This window comes from Macaca mulatta, chromosome 12 (genome assembly GCF_049350105.2).
Source record: "Macaca mulatta isolate MMU2019108-1 chromosome 12, T2T-MMU8v2.0, whole genome shotgun sequence".
Lineage (NCBI taxonomy): Eukaryota > Metazoa > Chordata > Mammalia > Primates > Cercopithecidae > Macaca > Macaca mulatta.
In genome coordinates this window covers 111,450,499-111,465,638 of record NC_133417.1, presented here as the reverse complement: position 1 = coordinate 111,465,638, position 15,140 = coordinate 111,450,499, and the positions used below count along the sequence as shown (strand labels likewise).

The following is a 15,140-nucleotide window of genomic DNA, read 5'->3' as shown; positions in this document are numbered from 1 at the left end:
CTTTCAGCCTTAAATAAATAAAATATTGATTTTTGAAAATAAAGACCTATTTTCTAGGTATGGTAAATGCAATCTGCTCAGAATCACTGGATACTGTTTACTAATTCCCCACATGATGACCACTTCTTTTTACTTTTTTCTCAAGCAATCAGTAAATGATATATTCATCAAACTTAAGAGAGTAAACAAAATGTATCTCTTGCTAAGGCAAACAACTGATTGCTTCTTTGAGCCAGCTGGATTATAGGAGGTCAGTGAGATCATAGCAAGTAGCGTGGTTATGTTGTACTGATATTCATCACAAGAAATGAACTAATCTATGCAAATCTTTTGCTGCAAAATAAATAAACTCCTTTGGTGGAACATTATCACAAGATCAGAATGTGCCACTTTGTCAAGGATGGAGTAAACATAGTGTAGCTTTACTGTAACAGCAGGAAACCATTATTTTGTGGCTCACAGCAGTCTTTCAGTTGATGTTTTCTCGTAGGATGAAACCCAGATCCAAAATGCCATCAAAAGTAACCACAAACTGGGTGCAGTGGCTCACGCCTGTAATGCCCACTACTCAGGAGGCTGAGGGCAGAGGAATTGCTTGAACCCTGGAGGCAGAAGTTGCAGTGAGCCGAGATCATGCCACTGCACTCTGGCCTGGGCGACAGAGTGAGACTCTGTCTCAAAAAAAAAAAAAAAAAGTAACCACAAATAAGTTCTCTGATTAGAACCATTGATCGTTAAATTAGCTAGAAACCCAAGAATTTGCTATGTTTCAGCAAAGTCATGTAAGTCATGTGAAATATTTCATAATACACTCTAATGAAAGAATCAAGTAAAGTCATAACAATGATATTGCACATTTATTGAGCTCTTACTATGATCCAGACACTGTGCTGTGCCCTAACATATATCATCTTTTGTCATTCACAATAAACTTAGAACGGTTTAGTCATGGTTTCTTCCCCAGTTCCCTAGATCATCAATGAAGGAACAGAAACTGATTGTACCAAAACATTTATATGGTAAGCTTGATCAATGTATTTGATTTAGTATCTATGCTGGGCTAAAAAAACCATGCAAAGCAGTATCTACAAATAAGAAAACAGGAACTAAGCTGGGCTTGGTGGCACATGCCTGGAGTCCCAGCTACTTGGGAGGATGAGGCGAGACCACTTGAGCCCAGGAGTTGAGGCTGCAATTAAGTATGATCAAGCCACTATATTCTAGCCTGGGCAACCGAGCAAGATCCTGTCTCTAGAAAAAAGAAAAAGAACATAGGAACTAGAAGGACACTAGAAATAGAGGGAAGATAGGAAATTGGAAGGGACTCGAGATAGAAAAGAAAATTAGAGTAATAGTTTATATATCCTGAGTATATGATGGGATAAACAAACTTTTTCTACACTCAAAATATTCTCAATACTTCTGCCACCAGGTTAGAGAGTTTTTCCCACATCAAGCAATTCTTTAATTCTTTTTTTTTTTTTTTAAATTATTATTCAGGGTCTCTCTGTCACCCAGGCTGGAGTGCACTGGTACAATCTCCACTCATTGCAGCTTCGACTTCCTAGTTCGAGCAATTCTCCTGTCTTAGTTCCCGAAGCAGCTGAGACTACAGGTGTGCACCACCACACCTGGCTAATTTTTTGTGGAGACAAGATTTCACCATGTTGCCCAGGCTGGTCTCAAACTCCTGGCCTCAAGTGATCCTCCCACCCCCCAGCCTCCCAAAGTGCTGGGATTACAAGCCTGAGCCACTGCGCCCATCTTTTTTTTTTTTTTTTTTTTTTTTTTTTTCCTTTAGAGACTGTGAGGTCTGGACTGGTCTGCCTAGTCTGGAGTACAGTGGTAGGATAACTCACTACAGCCTCAAACTCCTAGGCTGAAGTGATCCTTCTGCCTCAGCCTCCCAAGTGACTGAGACTGTAGGTACACACGATCACATCCAGCTAACCTAAAAAAAATTTTTGGGGCCCAGGTTGGTGGCTCATGCCCGTAATCCCAACAATTTGGGAGGCCAAGGTGGGCGGATCACTTGAGCCCAAAAGTTCAAGATCAGCCTGGGCAACATGGTGAAACCCTGTTTCTACAAAAACTGAAGTAGGAGGATCACCTGAGTCTGGGGAGGTCGAGTCTGCAGTGAGCCGTGATCATGCCACTGCACTCCAGCCTGGGTGAGAGTGACACACCATCTCAAAAAAAAAAAAAAATTAGCCACACAGGTGGCTCATGCATGTAGTCCTAGTTATTCAGGAGGCTGAGGTGGGCGGATTGCTTGAGCCCAAGAAACAGAGGTAGCAGTGAGCCGAGATCCTGCCACTGCACTCCAGCCTAGGTAATACAGCGACATTTAGTCTCAAAATTTTTTTTTTTTTTTTTTTTTTTTGAGACGGAGTCTCACGCTGTTGCCCAGGCTGGAGTGCAGTGGCGCGATCTCGGCTCACTGCAAGCTCCGCCTCCCGGGTTCCCGCCATTCTCCTGCCTCAGCCTCCTGAGTAGCTGGGACTACAGGCGCCCGCCACCGCGCCCGGCTAATTTTTTGTATTTTTAGTAGAGACGGGGTTTCACTGTGGTCTCGATCTCCTGACCTTGTGATCCGCCCGCCTCGGCCTCCCAAAGTGCTGGGATTACAGGCTTGAGCCACCGCGCCCGGCCAAAAAATTTTTTCTTAAAAATGTTTTTTAGAGACTGGGTCTTGCTATGTTGCCCAAATCAGTCTCCAACTCCTGGCCTCACGCGATCCTCTCGCCTGGCTGGGATTCCGGGCATGAGACACCTTGCCGGGCTTGGGCATAAACTGGTGTCCTAAAAATTAACTCAGTTCTGACCTTTTCTGTCTGGAGATAGCACAGACCCACGTAGATCAAGGGCTTCTTTACACAAGACTGCCCCCACTTCAGAAGCCAATTGCAAGTCCAGGTTGTTACCTGTTCTTCTAAAATACAATACAAATCAGGCTTCCCACGACCGCCCCTCACATTCATTAGTTTGCTAGATCAGGTCAGAGAACTTGGGAAAATGGCGTACTTACAAGACTGCAGGTTTACTACAAGGGCCAGAACTCAAGAAGAGCCAGATGGAAGCGATGCACGGGACAAGGTCTGTGAGAAGGGGCGCGGAGCTTCCATGCCCTTTGGGCGCGCCACCATTTCCAGGACCTTGGTGTGTTCGCCAAACCGGAAGCTCTGGTTTTTACGGAGGCTCATTACTTAGTCATGATTGATTAAACCACTGGCCATTGGAGATTAATGCAATCTCCAGCCCCCAATCCTCCCCTGGAAGTGGAAGTTGGGGAGTGGGTTGTGGATACGATTTGTAATTAGTACAAGACACCCGCGTTGCGCTTTTTTTTTTTTTTTTTTGAGACGGAGTCTCGCGCTTTTCGCCCAGGCTGGAGTGGAAGGGCGCGATCTCGGCTCACTGCAAACCTCTACCTCCCGGGTTCAAGCAATTCTCCTGCCTCTGCCTCCCGAGTAGCTGGGATTACAGGCATGCGCCACTAGGCCCGGCAAATTTTTTTTTTTTTTTTTTTTTTTTTTGAGTTTTAAAAGAGACAGGGTTTCACCATGTTGGTCAGGCTGGTCTTGAACTCTTGACTTCAAATCATCCGCCCGCCTCGGCCTCCCAAAATGCTGGGATTACAGGTGTGAGCCACCGTGCCCAGCCTGGGCTCTTTCAAACGGAGCAAGGTTCAAGTTTGTGCCTACAAAGGGGCATAAAACAGGGTTATCTAGGAGGGAAGAGGTCGATCTGGTAGGAGGAAAGAACTAGGGCGGAAGGTGAGTTTGGGAGGTGTCTGCGATAGGAAAGGAAATGCGCTGGAGTGGGCGCAGTGCATGGAGGGGTGACAGGCTTGGAGGGGCTGGCAGCATCTGAGGTCCGCAGTGCCATGTGGACCTAGGTATTGACAGGAGCGGAGTTTTCCTCTTTTGTAGTAAGGAAAACTGGCCGCCTGACCTGGGTGAGTTGAAACCCCGCCCCCGCGCCGCTGCCACCACCCACTTCCCCCATCCCCACCCGAATGAGGCGGGCGCCCTGGGCGAATAGCTATGGACGCCATCCAGCTTTAACCAGGCTAGTGCGGAACGGGGTGGTGTGCCTGCAGTCCCAGCTACCCAGGAGGCTGAAGCAGGAGAATCGCTTGAGCCCGGGAGGTTGAAACCGCATTGAGCCATTATTGCGCCACTGCACTCCAGTCTGGGCAACTGAGCGAGACCCATCAAAGGGAAAAACACACACACAAAACCAAGGCTGTGATCCTATGATCTTTAGCCAATCTGACTCCACCCCTTTTCAAACAGCCTCAAGATTATTAAAAATATGTATATTTCATACAGTCCTCTCTATATACCTACCCTCCATGTCACCCCATCCCTTCAAAAAACTTAGTAGAACCTAACAGAACCTTAGGGTTTCAGCGTTGACTGAACTTTAGACATGACAAGTCCAATCACGTGTAATGTCTGATTTCCTGCTTAAAACTCCTCACTTTATGATTGTGTCATTAAACATCTCCAAGTATGAGAAATGTACTATCCTCTGACATAGCTTTACAGTAGAACGAAAGATCCGTAAGTTCTGTGTCCTACTCTCTCTCCAGGGCCTAGAATACATAGTAGGTGCTGAATAAATTATTCATTTAATTTAGTTTTTAAATTTTTAACAACTATAATCTTTAGGAAATTCTGCCTTACATTGAGCTAACATTAGCGTCCCTCAATTTTTTGAGGCCACTTTGAACAGTTCCCTCTTCCAAATGCCAGCCCTTGGGCATTTGAAAAAATTGTTACCCTGCTCTTTCTTTTCCAGTATAAATAGCTTCCACCAGTTTGCTCAATGCTCCTCACATGATATAGTTTCTCTCCATCCGGTTCCCTCTCCCCTGGATATATTTCAGTTTGTCATTGTTTCTCTTAAACTGTAATTCCCAGAAAAGAACACAGTACCCCTAGGTGCTGTCTGATCAGTTCAAGTAGAATTGGATAAACACTCCCCCAATTCTATTAAGACAGCCCAAGGGCAAAGTTACTTTTTTTTTTTTTTTTTTTTTTTTTTAGCTGTCTTATCCCATTGTTGACTCACATTGAGCTCAAGGTCAAGGAGAAAGGTTGTGTTTGGGCAGAAATTTAGGATGTTTAAATCACAGAACAGGTCATCACAGGGCACTAATTTTGATGTCCTTGGTGAATGGTGTGTGTTCAAAGGAAATGTATATGAAAAGTGGTTGATGGGGACCCCGCTGGGGTACACTACATTTACTTCCTTCTTATGTGAAAAGTCACTAAATAAGCCATTAGTCAATATTACATATCTCTTTAATGTAGAATTATGAAATCCATTTTAAGGAAATAACTCAGGGCCTGCAATTGCTGCCTAGACACATTATCTGCTAGGAAAACCTGTTGGAGATTATTTGCTTTGCATGGCAACTGGCATAAAGTTCAGTGAAGGTGCTGCTTAACAAGAGAACGCTGAGCAGGCACGGTGGCTCACACCTATAATCCCAGCACTTTGGGAGGATCACTTGAGGTCAGAAGTGTGAGATCAGACTGGCCAACATGGTAAAACCCCATCGCTACAAAAAAAAAAAATTAGCCAGGAGTGGTGGTGGATGCGTATAATCTCAATCACTCAGGAGGCTACGGTGGGAGGATCCCTTGAGTCCAGGAGTTTGAGGTTGCAGTTAGCTGTGATTGTGCCCCTACACTCCAACATGGGAGAAAGAGTGAGGCCTTGCCTCTAAAAAATAATAATAAAAATAAAATGAAAGAGACCGGGCGCAGTGGCTCACGCCTGTAATCCCAGCACTTTGGGAGGCCGAGGCAGGAGGATCACAAGGTCAGGAGATCGAGACCATCCTGGCTAACACGGTGAAACCCCATCTCAACTAAAAAATACAATCAATCAATCAATCAATCAATAAAAGAAAAGGAGAAAACATGCTTTGTCTGATTTTGCCTTGTTAGAGAAAATCTGTGATGAGAACAAAAGATACAGGAAATTATCTAAAAGTGGAATTTCTTAAACAAAATTTTCTTGTATCAGATGGTTTTTTACCGTGTTCCTTCCAAGTTCCTTGTCAGAAATAAACTGTCTATTAGGTATGACGATGTGTGCCTGTAATCCCAGCTACTCCAAAGGCTGAAAGGGAGGATCTCTGGGGCCAGGAGTTCTAGTCCAGCCTGGGCAACATAGCAAGAAACCATCTCTATAAAAATAAAAAAGAAACATAAAAAGGAAAAGTGCTTGTGTTATCTTTCAGTGAAGATATATTGTATTACTGGTATAAGTATCAAGATATTTTGTGACCACTTTCTTGAATTTGAATACCTGGAGATGTACTTGGCTTTTGAGTTGTCTAAAGTATTGAGACCATAGACAATGCAGATATGTGCCTATATCCATCCTTTCTATGACCCACCATTCTTAATGGCCTTTAGAAGGTCACTTTTTTTTCCCTCAAGTACAAGACCTTTGTTTCTGGGACAATGTGATTAATATCAACTATGAAAGAAAGATTAAGTAAATTAAAATGACTTACTATACAGCTATTGGTATATATTCTTCATGTCCAGAAGCAATTTATAATATATCAAGAGGTCTCTCTAAAGTGGTTCTTGCCCTCTCATTTCTACCACTGGTTAGAGAATAGGTATGTGGAAAAGATGTCATAGGGCCAGGCACGATGGCTCACGCCTATAATCCCAGCACTTTGGGAGGCCGAGGCAGGTGGATCACCTGAGACCAGCCTGGCCAACATGGCAAAACCCCATCTCTACTAAAAATACAAAAATTAGCTAGGCATAGTGGCGGGTGCCAGCTGGTCCTGGCTACTTGGGAGGGTGAGGCAGGAGAATCGCTTGAACCCGGGAAGCAGAGGTTGCAGTGAGCTGAGATTGAGCCACTGCACTCTGCCTGGGGAACGGAGTGAGAGGCTCCATCTCAAAAAAATAAATAAATAAATAAAAATAAGCCATAATACAAAATAGGCTAAGAATAAAGAAAAGAGCTCTTGGCCGGGCGCGGTGACTCAAGCCTGTAATCCCAGCACTTTGGGAGGCCGAGACGGGCGGATCACGAGTTCAGGAGATCAAGACCATCCTGGCTAACACGGTGAAACCCCGTCTCTACTAAAATACAAAAAAAATTAGCCGGGCGAGGTGGCGGGCGCCTGTAGTTCCAGCTACTCGGGCGGCTGAGGCAGGAGAATGGCGTGAACCCGGGAGGCGGGGCTTGCAGTGAGCTGAGATCCCGCCATTGCACTCCAGCCTGGGCAACAGAGCTAGACTCCGTCTCAAAAAAAAAAAAAAAAAAAAGAAAAGAGCTCTTAAAATACGTTTTCTATTTTAAGGTCATGTATTTTACCACTGAACCAGGATCTTTTCCCTTCCCTCCTTCTTTGCCTCTTTCCCTCCAGGCACTCTTGCGCATGTGCTCGCACTCATGCTTGCTCGCTCTCGCTCGCTCTCTCTCTCTCTCTCTCTCTCTCTCTCCTTTCTCTCTCTTTCTTTAAATGAGAGTCTCACTCTGTTGCCCAGGCTGGAGTATAGTAGTGCAACCTTGACTCACTACAACCTCCACCTCTGAGGCTCAAGCAATTCTCCTGCCTCAGCCTCCAAGTAGCTGGGATTATAGGCATGTGCCACCACGCCCAGCTAATTTTTTGTATTTTTAGTGGAGATGGGGTTTTACCATGTTGACCAGGCTGGTCTTGAACTCCAGGCCTCAAGTCATCTGCCCACCTGGGCCTCCCAAAGTGCTGGGATTACAGGTGTGAGGCCTTGCACCCAGTCTCTCTCTCTCTCAAGGAAAAAAGAGGAGAAAAGAAAAGGGGGTTTGGGCTATACGCACTAATGCTCTCTCTCCCTGCTTTCTAGTTATGCGAACTGAAATATGAAGAACTAGTTGGGAAGTGGAAATTCTGTTTCTTCTAAAATTCTACAGCTGTTCTGGGCACCGCTGATGTTTATAACCTTCTCTCACAGATGTTACATTTTATGAACTGTGACTCATTAGGGTGGTTCTAGCATCTTTAGATGGACAGAAATCCCCAAGGACAGGATGATTACATAAGTCTGCTTCACTCAAAACCTGAAATATTGGAATAGAATATTTCCTGGGGCGGGGTGGGGGAAGCAGTAAGACTTTGCCATACTTTAACGAATCAGAAACACTAATGATTTCAGTTGGTTCTTTTCTGTGGGAGGAATGAGGGAGGTACAATAGTCTTGTTTGGGAAGGTTTTGTTTTCATTTGCAGAATGTTTTTAATTTGTGTAGGCTTTTTGGTTTGGACCTTGATCTATATTTTTGTTCCAATGTGCAAAAAACCATTTACTGGAAGACGTTGTTTGAATGTCCAAGGGACTGGATTTGGTGCTTGTTTGAGGAATGGAGAGTAATACAAGAGCTAGAATATATGGTGCTGCTATCTTTGAGCTTCTCAGTTAGGAAACACTAGGGGCAGAATCATAAAAGTTTAGAATTAGATGTCACCTGTATTTTCCAAATTTGATACCTGGGGTCCCAATTGGGCCACTGACCCACCCAAAGTTACATAGCTAGTGATATTCAGAGCTACATTTTAGAACCATCTTTCCTAAGTTCCAATGCTTTTTCAACACACAGGACTGCCTAATATCCACAGACTTAAACAGGATCAAGCATTATGGCAGGTCAGAACTAGGATAAGGCAATTGAGGCAAAATTTAACAGGTACCAAAAGCCTCAGTAATTAAAATTAACAGAAAATAATCCACGATTAACAAAATACCAAATTTTTAAACAAAGACAAGGTCCTACCCTGCTCTTCCATAACCCAGCTTCACCTGTCTCACTCTAATCTCAGCCCTCCATCATACAATCTGAACTTTTGGATGGATCAAGGGGGAAAACCAACATGGAAAATATTCCACTGGCTGGAATCCCTGGATGTGTAGAGCGAGCTGTCCAGGTGTTCGAAGATGGATCACAAACCTTTGTGCACAATAGTGTATTGAGAGAAAATGGCTCTCATTTGTTTTAATAAAGAAGTGATGGCAGTTTTGAGGGTAAAACTACAAAAAGAAACAGACTGGGTTGAGCATGGTGGCTCACACCTGTAATCCCAGCACTTTGAGAGGCTGAGGTGGAAGGATTGCTTGAGCCCAGGAGTTCTAGACCAGCCTGGGCAACATAGCAAGACCCCATTTCTACAAAAAAAAATTTTAATTACAATGACATTTTTAAAATGCAACTGAAGAGTAAAGGGGAGACTCAAGATGTGACAGTGGGTCATAACCTCTACAGGGCACTGCTCCCAGAATGAACCCCATTCCATTCAAGAGCACTGCTAGGCAGAGCACAGAATGGAATCCCCAGAATCCTACAAAGGGATTTAGTTGGAGGGCTTTGATTAGAGCAAGATACTGGGTTAAAATTTTTCTTTCCGTGTTTGATTTTCTTCTCTCTCATCCATGTCCTGCGCCTGAAGTGTTAACGAGCACCTGGATTTGCACCATCTGAAGTACCCTTGCCCTTAGAAAACCTAGAAGGAAAAAACCTAAAAGCAATCACACTGGGTCCCAGAGGAAAGGACAGGCCCTTGGACAAATGCAATCCTACAGGTTCACATAGGAGTCCTACAGGTCACCAAGAGAGGCTGAAGGGCATTGGGGACTTAACCAGCTCCGGAGCAGTAAAGAATATGCATTTGGGCTGGGCGCAGTAGCTCACACCTGTAACCCCAGCACTTTGGGAGGCCGAGGCTGGCAGATCATGAGGTCAAGAGATTGAGACCAGCCTGGCCAATATGGTGAAACCCCGTCTTTACTAAAAATACAAAAATTAGCTGGGTGTGGTGGTGTGTGCCTGTAGTCCCAGCTACTTGGGAGGCTGAGGCAGGACAAATTGCTTGAACCTAGGAGGCGGAGGTTGCAGTGGGCCGAGATCACGCCACTGCACTCCAGCCAGGGAGACAGAGCAAGACTCGGTCTAAAAAACAAACAAAAAAAGAATATGCATTTGCCTGAGTGTCCTCTCTTCATTTATTCCTCAGAATCCAGCTTGCAGAGGCTGGATGAGAGTTGGTTTATGTCTGGCAATTTGGTTCTTGTAAAGTCATCCTGCAGTGACTTTAACAACAGAGTCAGAACCAGCCCAAGGAACACAGCAGACCCTGGGCAAATGTGGACTTCTGATATAGTACTAAAATAAAGCTATGATAAAAGCTCAAAATTAAAAACTGTTCTTACAAACTGGCTGTTCCACTGGGTCTGGAGGTGGAGATGAGAAGACGGGAGTGATGAGGAAGAGTCTAAGAAAGAACCAAAGTCGCTTTCTTTTCTATGCATTCTTCTGGGCTTCCTCCTATCAAGTCATCCTCCTCTGCAGGGAAGAATGGTTTATTTTGTGTTTTGTTTTGTTTTTTCATTCAGCTACAGGTGCAGTTCTAGAAAAGGAATGTAGATTTATTCTCTAAAATTCAGCATCGCTCTTTCCTGGTTTAAACACTATTTATTTATTTATTTTTATTTTTATTTATTTTTTTGAGACAGAGTGTTGCTCTGTCACCTAGACTGGAGTGCAGTGGTGTGATCTTGGCTTACTGCAACCTGCGTCTCCAGGGTTCCAGCGATTCTCCTGCCTCAACCTCCAAGTAGCTGGGATTACAGGTGTGTGCCACCACCCTTGGCTAATTTTTGTATTTTTAGTAAAGATAGGGTTTCACTGTGTTTGCCAGGCTGGTCTCAAACTCCTGAGCTCAAGTGATCCACCTACCTCAGCCTCCCGGAGTGCTGGGATTACAGGCATGGACCTGGCCTGGTTTAAGCACTTTTTTTTTTTTTTTTTTTTTTGAGACAGAGTCTTGCTCTGTCGACCAGTCTGGTGTGCAGTGGCCGGATCTCAGCTCACTGCAAGCTCCGCCTCCCGGGTTTACGCCATTCTCCTGCCTCAGCCTCCCTAGTAGCTGGGACTACAGGCGCCCACCACCTCGCCCGGCTAGTTTTTTGTATTTTTTTTTTTAGTAGAGACGAGGTTTCACCGTGTTAGCCAGGATGGTCTCGATCTCCTGACCTCGTGATCTGCCCGTCTCGGCCTCCCAAAGTGCTGGGATTACAGGCTTGAGCCACCGCGCCCGGCCATTTTTTTTTTTTTTTTTTTTTTTTTTTTGGAGACGGAGCCTTACTCTGTCGCCCAGGCTGGAGTACAGTGGTGCGATCTCAGCTCACTGCAAGCTCCGCCTTTCATGCCGTTCATGCCATTCTCCTGCCTCAGCCTCCCAAGTAGCTGGGACTACAGGCGCCCGCCACCACACCCGGCTAATTTTTTTGTATTTTTAGTAGAGACGGGGTTTCACCCTGTTAACCAGGATCGTCTTGATCTCCTGACCTCGTGATCCGCCTGCCTTGGCCTCCCAAAGTGCTGGGATTACAGGTGTGAGCCACTGCATGCAGCCTGGTTTAAGGACTTTTGAAGAAGGATTCTTGTGCCCCAAATGCCTGGTAGTTAAGAACATAGGCATTTACCAATTTAGACAAGAATGCTAAACACGCCACTGAATAGTTTTTGGGGTTTTGTTTGTTTGTTTGTTTTTGAGATGGAGTATCATTCCTATTGCCAAGGCTGGAGTGCAGTGGCGTGATCTCGGCTCACTGCAACCTCCACCTCCCTGGTTCAAGTGATTCTTCTGCCTCAGCCTCCTTAGAAGCTGGGATTACGGGCATGCGTCACTACTCCCAGCTAATTTTATATTTTTAGTAGAGACGGAGTTTCTCTATGTTGGTCAGGCTGGTCTTGAACTCCCAACCTCAGGTGATCCACCCACCTCAGCCTCCCAAATCCCCTCCTAAATCCCCTCCTGGGATTACAGGCGTGAGCCACCGCACCTGGCCTCTGAATAGTTTTTATACATTTTTTAATTTTCTTGACCTTCAGCTTCCTAATCTGTAAATAGAGAATAAGAGCTCAAAAATGATATCCATTATCATAGAGTCTTGCCCTTGAAGGATGATGTGAAAAGTCGCTTAATGCATGAGTCAGTGCCTTCTGGAGTATCCCCAGCCTGCAGTATCCAGGCTGTGATCAAACTCCCTTAGTGCCCACCCAATGCAATGCATTCTGCTTGCTTGCTTGCTTGCTTGTTTTGTAGACTTTTAACTTTCTCAATATTAAACAGATGTAACTTCTTGCTTCTCTTAAGCCAAAATGTTCTTGACTATTATGCCAACATTTTCTGCCCTGGCATCTTCAAGTATCTGAAGATAGTCATCAAACTGCTTAAGTCTTCCTTTCTCACTGGTTCCTTAAGCATTCCAACAAAGACTAATTTCAAGTCCCCTCCATAACCCTCCAGAGTTCTTTCTTTTGCACTGCTTTTGTTTTCCAACGGTCTCTCCAATGTCTGTTTTGCAGAACTCAACAATCTGTTCCAAATATAGATTGGCCATGAGAAAATAGAGTGTTGCAGTTACCAGCTTTTTTTTCATTACCATAAAATAATTTAAAATGTCTATGATGGACCAGGCATGGTGGCTCATGCCTGTAATCCCAGCACTTTGGGAGGCCAAGGCGGGCAGATCACAAGGTCAGGAGATCGAGACCATCGGCTAACATGGTGAAACCCCGTCTCTACTAAAACTACAAAAAAAATTAGCTGGGCGTGGTGGTGGGCACCTGTAGTCCCAGCTACTCGGGAGGCTGAGGCAGGAGAATGGCATGTACCCGGGAGGCAGAGCTTGCAGTGAGCCAAGATTTTGCCACTGCACTCCAGCCTGGGCAACAGAGCGAGACTCCGTCTCAAAAAAAAAAAAAAAAAAAATGTCTATTATGGCCAGTGTAGTGGCTCATGCCTGTAATCCCAACACTTTGGGAGCCTGAGGCAGGCACATCACTTGACGCCAGGCGTTCAAGATCAGCCTGGCCGACATGGCGAAACCCTATCTCTATTAAAAATACAAAAATTAGCCGGGCGTGGCTACTTGGGAGACTGAAGCATGAGAACTACTTGGACCTGGGAGGTGGAGGTTGTAGTGAGCCATATCACGCCACTGCACTCCAGCCTGGGTAACAGAGCGAAATTCTGTCTCCAAAAAAATGAAATAAAATAAAAGCCCATAACAAATATCTTAAACCATTAAATCATTACAATAATGAATCTGGCACCCCCATTGTTTAGTTGTGATCAACGAGCAAGTCTTTTAACCTGTGGTTTATCTTTTATGTCTACATTTTATCCTATACTCCTCTGTATCTCCTCCTAGGAGGAAAAAAGGCAAAAATATTTTCAAGCATTCTGTACGAATGAAAGGAAGTTCTAGAATTTTCCTCCTCCCCCTCCTTTTGCTGCTGTGTTGAAACAGCGTTACCGTTGCTACAAAAACAAGTTTCCCTCCCCTCCCCTTCACTGAGTTCACGTATTACCTCTCTGGATAATGAACAGTATTGTTTTGTGAAGTGGCTGCAATCTCAATATATTCTGCAAGTTCCCTGATTACTGTTCCCTCCCCTTTAGGAGACAGCCTTTTCTTTCTTTAAGAGAGGAAGTATCTTGATGTAAATTAAAATAAGAATACATTGACCACCAATTCAGTTTCCAGCCTAAACCGGATATTCTCCCTGGACTTCTATAAATGTCACTGACAGTGTGTGATTGAGAACGAAAACATCTTCAGTGCCAAACAATAATGAAATAGAAGGCAGAGATACAGGAATACAAATTTCCACCATGTTTCCTGGGCTTTTCAGAAGCCTGTCTTGGCCTGTAGAGATTTCAGGTCATGATTAAATATTCTAGTCTCAGACATAGTCACTTGTAGCCTTTAAAAAAATTTTTAAACCATGGGTAATATCTATATATGAGAAGTTTTATAATCTGGTAGGTACCCTGCCGTGATACTTGCTTCCCAAATCAGTTCTTTGTTATGTTACGATACATAACATTGCCCAGAAGACACTAAAGAGGATGAAAGCTTTAGTTCTGACTGTTTATATGGATGAACGTATCTGCAACATAAGCTAAACATTTCGGATCTCTAACAGTTGTCCAGTCACATGCCCTACAAATGTAAAGTTACAGAAGTTCTGTGCCATCAAGGTTTCCAAATTCAGTGGCCATATTCTTCCTGATAAAAAGTGACTTGTATAAACAGAGATCTCTTTTTAAGAAAACACAGCTGGGGCCGGGTGTGGTGGCTCACGCCAGTAATCCCAGTACCTTGAAAAGCTGAGCCAGGTGGATCACCTAAGGTGAGGAGTTCAAGACCAACCTGGCCAACATGGTGAAACCCTGTCTCTGTTAAAAATATAAAAGCTAACTGGGCATGGTGGCGGACACCTGTAATCCTAGCTACTCGGGAGGCTGAGGCAAGAGAATCACTTGAACCCAGGAGATGGAGGTTGCAATGGGTCAAGATTGTGCCATTGCACTCCAGCCTGGGTGACAGAGCAAGACTTGGTCTCAAAAAAGAAGAAACACACAGTTGGCCCTCCATATTTGTAGGTTCACAGGTCAAAAATATTCAGAAGAAAAAAAATCAATGGCTATATCTGTACTAAACATGCCCAGGCTTTTTTTTTCTTATTGTCATTCCCTAAACAATACAACAACTATTTCATAGCATTTATACTGTATTAGGTGTTATGAGTAATCTAAAGAGGATTTAAAGTCAATGGGATGATGTGCATAGGTTTTTTTTTTCTAGTTTATAAACTGAAACAAGTGGTAACTTCTTCCCAAGCTTTATCTCAAGTCTTGGAAAGAATCATAAGGTAACAATGTAATGTTTGAAAGTCTTGATCATAGATAGAAATCTCCAAATTAGTACAGTTATCCTTCAGTATCCACCGGAGACTCATTTCAGGACCTCCCATGCATACCAAAATCCAAGAATGTTCAAGTCCCTGATATAAAATAGTATACTATCTTCTCACCCTTTTCATGAAGTAACTCAAAGAAGTCCCACTCTCTCTCTCTGCTTCCCTTTTATTATCCACTGCTTTTAAAAGTCCTAAGCTAAAACTTGTAGATAATGATCAATACCTACAATTATTGAGCATGCTTTGTGTGCCAGGCACTGAGCTAACCACTTTTTAAGGATTTCCTCATGTGATCATTACGGCAACCCTATGAGTTAGGTGCTATTACTATTCCCATTTTACAAGGGA

The 15,140-nt window shown here is 44.1% G+C and overlaps 1 protein-coding gene and 1 long non-coding RNA gene across 7 annotated transcripts in view; one reads left to right on the top strand and one right to left on the bottom strand.

The window, feature by feature from the left end:
- LOC144333462 (uncharacterized) overlaps positions 1 to 3,501 on the bottom strand; it is a 63,650-nt gene extending 60,149 nt beyond the window's left edge. Inside the window, exon 1 of the long non-coding RNA XR_013402129.1 lies at positions 3,029 to 3,501. This is a non-coding gene — a long non-coding RNA (uncharacterized LOC144333462). The remainder of the gene's footprint in view (positions 1 to 3,028) is intronic.
- The window catches only part of CMKLR2 (chemerin chemokine-like receptor 2), a 49,181-nt gene that overhangs the window by 17,377 nt on the left and 16,664 nt on the right, over positions 1 to 15,140 (top strand).